Here is an 11614-nt window from a genome sequence, read left to right as displayed (position 1 = left end):
GAAAAAGGAATTTTTTGATTACAATTGGGGTTTTTTTAGGGGGGGATATTTGAGTAATTTTACATATAGGGGAGGGCAGCAGGGAATTATAACGTAGTCCAGAGGGTTTGGTATGTTACCGGGGTAAACTACATTCTTATCTCTACGATTACATTTGTTGTCTCACTCTCTCCTATTGTCAAACAAGAAAAAACAGCGAGAAAATGTCATTGAACTTTTAAAAAATGATACTATTTGTTTAATTTTCTTTTCTTTATTCCATCAGGAAAAAAACTTGTTCCAGTGGATATAAGTTCATGTTTTTTCGTCCATTTTGTCGAATTGTTTCCGTATATTTTAATTTGAGTTGTTTTACTTGATTGTCTGAGTTTTGGTGTTACATTTTGACCACTTAAAAGTAGTTAAATTCATAATCCATAAAAGTGAGAATTAATTGATAATGTAGACTTAATCATTAAATGTAACGTTATACACAGAATTTTAGCGATGTTTGATTATGTTGACAAGACTAAGTGGTTTGAAGTTTGATACAAGTCGATTTTTATTAGATAGAACACTTAGGTCGTTATAAGATTAAAAATTCATGGACACACCCACGAACGACAATGTTGTGTGCAAAAATTGCAAGTTCATAAGATTGCTTAGCGGAAGTTGTAATTCTAGAACTTAAGTCTACCAAAAACCAGTTTAATAATACAGGATGAGTAATATAGTAGTACTGAAAACTTCATCCGTCTGGATATTTCACTAGTAAATCGAAACAAGGGATATTGCATTTGTATGCATGTTCTGAGAGCATTGTCCTACTGGAACATATAATGTTGTAGATTATCAAAGTGAATGATCTGTGTCGAATAATTGGATACCTACTCGAGTTAAACGGGAATGGTTTGAACAACCAGCTAACGTCAAAGTCATACCTCGCAGTTAGTACCTTACATGAATTACCCTTTCGTTGTATCCAGGTACTACGGCTGCTTTGATGACCGTAAAACACAAACGACGTTATTACAGAAATATATTAGTAGGAGAAAGTACATGGAACATGGTGTAACCACTACTGCATGGACCATTCCATGACGTACAATTAACTAATGCGCGCTGGCTGTTCTTAACCTTGACGAGGATCAGTGAACTGCTCGACATTCAGTGACATTTCACTGGCCCTACAATACTAATTAAAAAAGAAAAGAAAAAAACCTTAAGGGCTTTCCAATCAAATATATGAGTCACATAGTCAATTTACTTCATATAATATCATAAGATTGAAGCATTGTAATAGTCAACAGATTACATCTTGGAGTTCAAAGCATTTATCAAGCTAAATAGAAAGTAATCACAATTATTCAGAATTATCCCATTAATAATAAGCCAATTATTGTTGTTAACCTGTTTACCCCATCAAGACTAATGTCTTGTGTTTTTTAATCCGTGTTGACATTAAACCCTGAAGAGCAAGATTATTGCAAATTAAAACACATTTGTAAGTTGTAGTTTTTGTCAGAACAATCTGTTGGTCTTTTTCGTAGTTGTACAACTTTTATTTACACCAATAATCAAGATAATTAATGGACTTTCATTTTAAATAAATCTTACGCGTAATAACAAATAGCACTCTTAGAAAGCAATCTTTTGAACATACAATTGACTAATAACAAATTTTCCCGTAATATATGAGGTTCCTGAATCAGTGTTCACAAACAGGCTGTATGTATGTTTGTGGAGCAAGGGGGTAGAGTACACAATGATTCATTATCTCAAGCTAAAATGTAATAACTTCAGCTACTTCCAAATGTTTGAATATCATCCACTTTTCATTTTCTCTGAATAACAAGAAATAGTAAACTGTAAAATACTTTGGTTATTATGAATTCATTTAGTAATTCAATGAAATAACTGTTAACAGTTGAAGTTGTGGAGATTTCTGAATCTCATTGAAAGCGTAAAAACCGAACTAAGTTAGACCATCATCGGAAACTCTGAAGCTCTGTACATGATGTGAGATCTTGGATGCGCACTGTTAAAGAGTCTCATACAAAGATGAAACGCTAATCTAGTGCTTTCAGTTTTTGAATGGTAATCTAAATTCACTTTACGATTTAAATGCAATAATTGTTCAGTTCACAAACTTCCGTTCATATTGATCAGTGTTATAGTTAAATTTTACAAATTCAATTGCTGAAATAGATTATCACGTTTTTTTTTAATGTTACATAGTGAAGAATAAGTCGGCCAACCTATGGATTTATTACCTATTAAGTCAGTACAATACGATAAATGTATACGTATATTTTATAGTTGAAAGCATGAGTCAATTGAAGCTAGACCGTCAAGGAAAACCAGGAAGCACTAGACGGCCGTTTCATCCTATTGTGGGACTCCTGCTTTCAACTATGAAAATACTAAATCTCCACAAAGCCCCTTCTGATATATTTTATACTTATTATTTGAGGGTTGTAAAACACCTAGTCATCAGATTGTTCATCAGATTATCTGTTGAGATTTTATTCAGAATAACCGTGTTATTAATAAATAAACATGAAGAAAATAATCAACTAATCAGGTTGTCGATATTTTATTCATTTACACTATGATTTCATCATCATAATGTTAATTTGTTTGTTCTAATTACCAAGTGATATGTCTGACGGTTGATTGGAATGATTTCTAACGTTAGGAAAGAAGAAAAAAACTCTACAAACAATGAATTCAATTTTTTCGTGGTATTTTATTCATTACCATTAATATATAAGAAGAAAGAAATTTTCTAATGGAATTAATTACGTCCTTGATTTGTCTCATTGAAAGATAAATCTCGCAGATTTTGTGGCAGAATGAAATTCACATATTTGTTATATTCACGTGTTCCGAGTTTTCTCAGGAGTAGGCGAACTTTAACCGCATCATCAAGATTTGAGGATTCAACACGGAATATGTCCTCAAAACGATGAAACCAGGAATAAAAAATAATACCAGTTTCGGAATCATAATTGAATTCATAAATAGAATTTGCGATGTTTTTATATTTATCTGATTGAGAAGTTGAAGATGAATGCATCAATGCATCCAAAAGCTTCATTTGATTTGCATCATTCTGCGCTTGCTGAATTTATAGAATAGTTTTAAGGTCGTCCAAAGATATAGACATTTTGTTTTGGATCAATCAATATTTAAGAAAAAATCCCCGTCGCCACTTTTATTACGTCCTTGGTCTGTCTACCCACTTTCGTGTCGAGGATAACTTGTCTAATGTAGATTAAGACCTTGACGCGATATGCTGACTGGCTTAGCCTTGAGGCTAGTATGCGTGACTTCGAAGTGGGGGTAGAGAGACGAAAACTATTTTATCCATGTAATTCACTTAGTATTGTTGGTTTGAATCTTCTCATTGATGTTTTCGGACTGCAACCGGTCAGTCTCTAATTGGCATATGTGCATACTATGCGTATTGCCTCGATATAGCCTAAATTCACAAGCATGGTAAGCAGAGAAGGATAGTGGCTAACAGTGGAATCCAAGACGCGCAATTCGTCCTATTTGAGACTCGTCAGCTGGATGTACCTGCATCTCAGAGTTGATGTTCACTCTAGGACTCGAACCCAGTACCTTCCGCTTCAAACGTCTTCGCGTTATCCATGATTGGCTGACAAGCACGCACGAGAGAGAAGACAAGACAAATGGAACACTACTCGCTTTATTCCAAAATCCGATCTGGTACCCGAATTCAGATCAGTGTAAAAAGGTACATGAATAAATAGATGACTAACCTGACCACAATGTACAATAATTAGGAAAATACAATCATGTCCAAAACTGGGGGGATTAGAGTAGAAAATAGAGTACAAAAGGTCACGTCTAAATTACAATAACTTTGGAACAGAAAAGGCTATGGCAGTGAATCATACATCCAACGAAAGCTTATGATTTGTAGAATAAACTAGGGACAAAAGTAAATGTTACAGTTTTACAAGCTTTGAATAAAATGAAATAACGTCCCACAAAATAGCTTCCGTAGTTTGTTAAGGCTTCTTGTTTCGCTGTTCACATCAGCCTCATTTCACAATCAAGAAGAAAAATATACAAAAGTGTGTACATGGAGGGATTTCCGTACACTATGTGTGGAAATATTTTAGTTGGTATATGAGCAAGCAAAATGACCTGTCCAAGTTTCAATTTAAAACGTTTATTAATTAAATAATGTAGCTTTTTAATTGTGAAAACTCATGACAAATGGAATATTTAAGTTTTAAAGGAAAAATAACTTCTATATAAAGAAGGCACTGAGAACGGTGTCTTATACAACATTGAAAGCTTCATAGGTAAGTCATTTAGATCAAAGAGAAAGACAAATAGCAGAACACTATTAACACAGATAGCTTAGTAAAAGATAATAAGCCGAGATAGAGTTGATGTTTCATTAATTCCAGACTTTTGGAAGATCATTATTTATTGAAACTTAAATTGACAATTTCATAGAAAAACTGAATAAGTCTTAATAACGATTATTTACTGATTACTTAATTTTATAGTATGAAATAGGTTATTACTAGATTATAATTAAAATTCTACCAGCTTGACTGCCAATTCAAATAAAACGAAACCATTATTTTGTAGAACATATGATATCCATAAACTTTATGTTTGTGTTCCATTTTAGCGTGAATGATAATTTCCTCAAATCACTATGATGAATTTTAAAAAGCGACTGTTACTTAGTTAGTCGATCTGAGGATTTAACTATAAGATATCTTGAGTTATTTAATGAGACTGGAGTTTGAATTTAAATTTTTAAAAATTATGAATTGACATGATCAAATAGAGGGGTTTATGATTTGAATATATGAATTAATAGTTGAAAATCGAATTCTTGAACCCCTAATTCATTTTACAATTATCTTTACTTAATGCAGTTAGAATAACACTTGATCATGAGGTTATTTGTTTCAGTCCTATCATAACACTGATGTTTTTTTTATTATATTGACATACAAATAAACATCCTAAGAATTTTGTGTTCAATTTTTAACTTTTTTATTCAGTGATTTATCAGTTTGAGCTGGAGGTGGGGATAATACGTCCAACAGCTAGAATAAGAAATCTCATGTTTTCTCACCACCGATGTAATATGTCTATACTTTAAACCTAGAATTAAATCGGCTGACTGAGGGATTTAAATGTAAATCTTACAAAGTTTAATGAATCTAATGTAAAACTGAATTATGCTAACTGCCTTGGGTAAATGTACAATATGCTGACAACGATGGGTGACCTACCAGCAAATCAGAAGACTCTGCATAGTTACGAAACAATTAGCAATAAAATAATAGCGGAATAATAGCTTTACTCCAAATAATTAACCCTCACATACCAAATTATTTTATGTAGTAGAGGAAAAAGGTTAAGCTTACATATTAAGAGTTGAGCTAGTATTCTGAGTTAAGGTTATCATTCCATCACAATATGACATTGGTTATGCTGTAATAAATCTAAAGTTAGGAGTTAAGAGTATGTCTAGAGTTAAGAGTTGGGATTACAAATAAGGGTTGAGGTTTTCATCACAAACTGACATCAGTTATAATGCAATGTTTTTCCACCCCACTTTTCTATAAACTTGGTAAACTTGGAGTTGAGACTTGGAGGATGAGCTAGAAAGCGAGATCAGTAAATGGCTTCACTAAACACTACTGACTTCGCACTAAATCATACTGGCCATGTTAACAAAAATTCCACCTTAGGTGCAGGTATGTTTCATCATTTAGGTTCGGAAACCATCTTAAGTTCAATTGCATACTATCGTGAGGTGAGAAACGTTAAATGTCAACCTAATGGTTTAAAGGTTACTTCCTCGAAGTTATGTGTTCAGTCATTTGTAAGGTTGTGAATGTACTTTGTTAGGGCGTACCGTCACTAGATAACAAGTGTGTATGTTGATAAGTGATTGACATGAAATCTTACGAAAAAATATAATTTAAAACAAAAAAAAGAAAAAGAATCATTATAGTCAATGAAGATGATAGACTTTATTTATTAAAAAAAATTTTTACTGTTTCAAGGTTATACCAATGAACAAAATAACAAACAAAATATTTTCATAGTTGAAAGCATGAGTCAATTAAAGCTAGACCACCAGGGAAAACCTGGAAGCACTGTACGGCCGTTTCGTCCTATTGTGGGACTCCTCAGCAGTGCGCATCCACGACCTCGCCTCGCGAGGTTCGAACCCAGGACCTACCAGTCTCGCGCCTGAGCACTTAACCGATAGACCATTGAGCCGGCATCCAACGGTGTCAATGTCTAAATTCAACCAATCCAATCACGCTTTCAACTATGAAAATACTAATTCTCCACAATACCTCTTCTGATAACAAAAAACAAAATATTATTGATTATAATTTTTCATTAAATAAATTAACCTTACTTTACATCTTAAAACAAAAGAAAACAATCAATAGAATAGTTGGCATTAGCAACAAATTAACAACAACAAAAATACAAAAAAAAATAAAGAAAGAATACCAAAAACAGTGTTGACATGACAATCATTGTTATATTTTTATTATCTATAATAGAAGAATATAGAATAATCTTTTATGGTTATTTCATTCTTGATACAGATTCAATAAAATGAAATGAGTATTATATTAAGAAGACAGTAACATAATCTTGAAAAGAGATGTAATTGAATTTGGATTCTCGTTTGCTTTTTTGGTTGATAACAAAAAAAAAACAAACTAGCTGAGTGGATAACGCGATGGCGTTTGAAGCGGAAGGTACTGGGTTCGAGTCCTAGAGTGAACATCAACTCTGAGATGCAGGTACATCCAGCTGACGAGTCCGAAATAGGACGAATTGCGCGTCTTGGATTCCACTGTTAGCCACTATCCATCTCTGCTTACCATGCTTGTGAATTTAGGCTATATCGAGGCAATACGCATAGTATGCACATATGCCAATTAGAGACTGACCAGTTGCAGTCCTAAACATCAATGGGAAGATTCAAACCAACGATACTAAGTGAATTTAGAAAAAAATAATGGTTTGTATTTTATTTAACTTATTATTATCAGAAGGGGGTTTTGTGAATATTTTAGTAATTCTATATAGTTGAAATCATGAGTCGATTGAAGCTAGACCACCATAGACATTAACACCGTTGGATGCCGACTTAGTGGTCTAGTGGTTAAGCGTTCGCGCGCGAGACTGATAGGTCCTGTGTTCGAATCTCGCGAGGCGGGATCGTGGATGTGCACTTCTGAGGAGTCCCACAATAGGATGAAACGTCCGTCCAGTGCTTCCAGGTTTTCCATGGTGGTCTAGCTTCAATTGACTCATGATTTCAACTATAGAACTTATTATTGATTATTCATTTAACTATTAAATAACTATATTTTATTATTTTATTAATGGGAATTGAATATAATAATCTTAACGGAATAATAATAGTAATAATAATAGTTGTTGTATCCCGTGGAGAATTATGAATGGTAACTCTGAGGACTATTTATGGACCAATGTGATAAATATATTTCCTATTGTATGATTGCTAAGTAACTAAACTATTCGTATTCGTGTTCCTCTTATCATAAGCTTTATTTTGACCTATGGACTATTATTATACAATTTACCATTCTTGAGTTATCCCCAGTCTATTGATTACTGCTCCCCCTATTCACAGCCACATTTGACCAAATCTTGTACAAATGTTATTTTCTATTTTATGGTACGATGTGGTCAGTTTGTTTGGTATATAAACCCAGTATGTTTGAGAATAATGATTCATATTGCAGAGGCTGTTACTAGTGTTCTGGACTTAACTGGCTGGGCTTGGCAGATAGCAGGACTGACAAGTAATCAAGACTGCTCATACAGCTTTTGTGTATTATTGATCCGACCGATAAATCGCTGCTCCCTGATAGGCGGTCTTATCACGTTCATATATATTAACAGGGCACACAGGCAATAATAATAATAATGATAATAATAATAATAATAATAATAATATGGACACTTATCAGTTGGTTACAATCTAGGAATAATCATATTAGCTGTAAACAAAATAAAACACTGTACATGCTTAAAATTAGGGGTTAATATTTAGTGAAATTGATTTTAAAATGATGATATTAACTAATAATTCAGTATCAGTATAGGGTTGTGGAGATTGTTATATTTATGTCGATATCATGAATGGATTAATGTTAGACCATCATTGAAAACTTTAAATCAACAATCTCTACAACCCTATGCTGATAATTATCATGTGTTCACTAGTGACTAGCTTTAAGATGGATTTCCTGGAGTTCTAATGAGAAGCAGTGACTAGTGGAGTTCAACTGTCTGTTGTGAGGCAGTTACTCAATAAAGACAATGGTGAACGGTCGCTCAATATCGTGGATTGGTTGATGTTAGACATTAACACCGTTGGATACCAGTACAGTGGTCTAAATGTTAAGCGTTCGCGTGTGAGACACAAGGTCTTGGTTTCGAGTCCTTTCGGGGAGAGATTGTGGATGAGCACTGCTGAGGAGTTCCATACTAGGACTAAACAGCCGTTAAGTGCGTCCAGGTATTCAATGTTGGTCTAACATTGATTCATTCATGATATCAATCTAATAATTACATGATAATAATTATGGAAAAATTAAAATTTATTCAAATGTCTACTTATTTGTAAATTCGATAATTTGGATAGTATTTTAAAACAGAAAAGTGAGGTTATGGAAATTCTAAAGGATGTTAGATCTCCAGAAATCACTTGGTAAACGTCTTATTTTTTGTAATTTTATCTCGGAAATTAGAATTTCTTGTTTCCGCTCCAAAAGCATTCATTTTTATATTCAGATTTTATTTCCCGCTTGAAAAAACCTTAAGTATCGTTGGTTGGTTGCCTCATTTAATAAGCTATTTTGTGACGGTTCCTAAGGACATTGTTGTGCTGTACATATATGCTCGAGTTGTGTGCTTGTAGTTGTTCGTGCTTCTGGCTGCTTATGGAATATATTTTTCCTCATCTAAACCTAGACTTCTCGCTCTAGTTAGCGGGGCTGGGATACATTGGAATAGTTTGACTGTCTTGTCATTGTGTCGCTGATCCTTCGTTCCATTCTCCGACTTTTAGGTTATCTTGTGATCACTTCAAACATAGAAGAAAGTGGATATTTTTTGTCGATATAGAAGATTATTCATATCATATTTTATGGAATACTAAGAAAAAACTGAGTATAGCTCTGATAAGAAACAAGAAATAGGAAATTATAATTCAGGTCATGAAAAAAATATTATTTGATAAACACTATTGAAATCAAAGTTATCAATGTAAGGGAAGATTAATATTTATATCTAGGTCTTTGGGATGTAAACACTTGAAGAGAATTCATGAATTAAACTATATTCATGTTATTCTGTTACATAATCGTTATTGTTAATTTATTCAGCTGTCTTAAAATTGGTCTTTGATAATGTAGCCTACTGATTATCATTAAAAACTTGACGGTCTTCAGATTAAATTCACAATAAAATATCTACATTTAACTTTTTTTCGGGAATACGTCCGTATTAGTATATTTTGACCTATTTCACCTATAAAAATGATCTGAGATAATAATTAGCTCATTAATTTTATGGGGAATTTCTATCATCAACTGATGTCAGAAATTAAACTATAGACAACTGAATGAATTTGACATCAGTTTCTTCTGGGACGTTTTGAAGAATTATTATGGGGTTAAAAATTCAAACGATTATATTCTGACTTAATTGTTTTATGTTAACCATAAAACATTAAAATTAAAGGTTTAGTTCTTGATAAACAATCTTAGATCTGAGGGATGTCATACCCACTACGGCACCAAAGCTCTTCGCTACTAATCTCCGTCACTCTATCTTATTTCAGTTCACGATGAAGAGTACTTTTAAAGATTAAATCAATAAACATTCTTCAATTTTTAGTCAAAATGTTTTTTTTCGTAATCAATCAAACCAGAAATTTCCAAACATCAATTTTACAAATTTCTGATATTGTTTGGTACTGGATGAACTCTCAGGTGGCGACAACCAATTTATTATTTAATGCAAAATTGCAGAGTTCTTTCGTAAAATGTGAAAAACCAGGTTTTCCTTGGTGGTCTAGCTTCAATTGAGTCACGCTTTCAACTATGAAAATACTAAATCTCCACAAAAACCCCTTCTGAAAATAAATGATAGATAGTAAAATTTAAAAGTTATTCTCCCAATAGTCGGTATGTATTTTTTCCAGTGTGCACATATTGAATATTTAGTTTTTGGTTCCTTTTTACAATTTTATCGTAATGGTAGGGTTTCATTTAACTCCGTCTGCATAAATAGGCCTCCACATACACAAAGGAAAAAGCAAGATTCTCAAATACAACAAAAACAACACCAAGCCAATCACACTTGATGGCGAAACTCTGAATGATGTGGAAACATACACGTACCTGGACAGCATCATTGATGAACAAGGAAGATTTGATGAAGATGTAAAGGCGAGGATTGGCAAAATAAGAACCTCATTCCTACAATTGAATAACGTATGGAACTCAAAATAACTGTCAACTAATTTCGAAGTGAGAATCTTCAATACGAACTTCAAGACAGTCCTACTGTATGGAGCTGAAACGTGGAGAACCACTACATCCATCTTCAAGAAGGTACAAGTATTTATAAACAGTTGTCTACGCAAAATACTCAACATTCACTAGTCGGATACCATCAGCAACAGAGTTTTATGGGAGAGGACAAACCGACTTCCATCTGAAGAGGAAATTAGGAAAAGACGTTGGGAGTGGATCGGACATATATTAAGGAAATCACCAAACTGCATCACGAGGCAATTGCTAACTTGGAATGGTGAAGAGAAGTGGGAAAGATAAAGGCCAAAGGACACATTACACCGGGAAATAGAAGCAGATATGAAAAGGATGAATAACAAGTGTGAAGAACTAGAAAGGATTTCCCAGGACACGGTTGGATGGAGAATGCTTGTGGGCGGCCTATGCTCCTCGACGTGGGGTAACAGGCGTAGGTAAGTAGGTAAGTAAGGCTTTCATTTACCTCACTATCTATTAGTGTAATTTTTACAGTTCATTGAAGATCTACTTACTACTCAATTTTGATTATAATGTATTTGAAGGGAGTAAAATTTATCAAATTCATCTAAGAATTTTATCGGTTTATTTTATACAACTCATGGAACAATAAATTAGTCATCTGTTATTATTTAAAACCAGGAGCTGGATTAAGACGAGTAGATAAGGGAGTAAAACACTCATAGATCAGTCACACTGTGTAAAAGAACATCAGTGATCAATGCACATGAATGCAATGAAGACAAATTACATATGTTTTAGATCAATATTTATGACAAAAATACTCTTTAACAACTTACAAATAATATTTTTAAAGGACAAGTCAGGAAATGGAAAGCTCTGATTTACTTCAAAATTGATTATCAAACACCTAGTCGTTTATTTTAAAACTAATTTCTGAAACTGGTTATTTTTCACCTTTCTGAACTTGAAATTTTCATTTGCTTCTTAATTTACTTATGTTTTCTTTTGATCCAAGTTAGTATTGTGAAAACATCTCTTTTATATGA

This window comes from Schistosoma mansoni, chromosome 3 (assembly GCF_000237925.1).
Source record: "Schistosoma mansoni strain Puerto Rico chromosome 3, complete genome".
NCBI classification, from domain to species: domain Eukaryota; kingdom Metazoa; phylum Platyhelminthes; class Trematoda; order Strigeidida; family Schistosomatidae; genus Schistosoma; species Schistosoma mansoni.
This window is presented reverse-complemented; position numbering follows the sequence as displayed.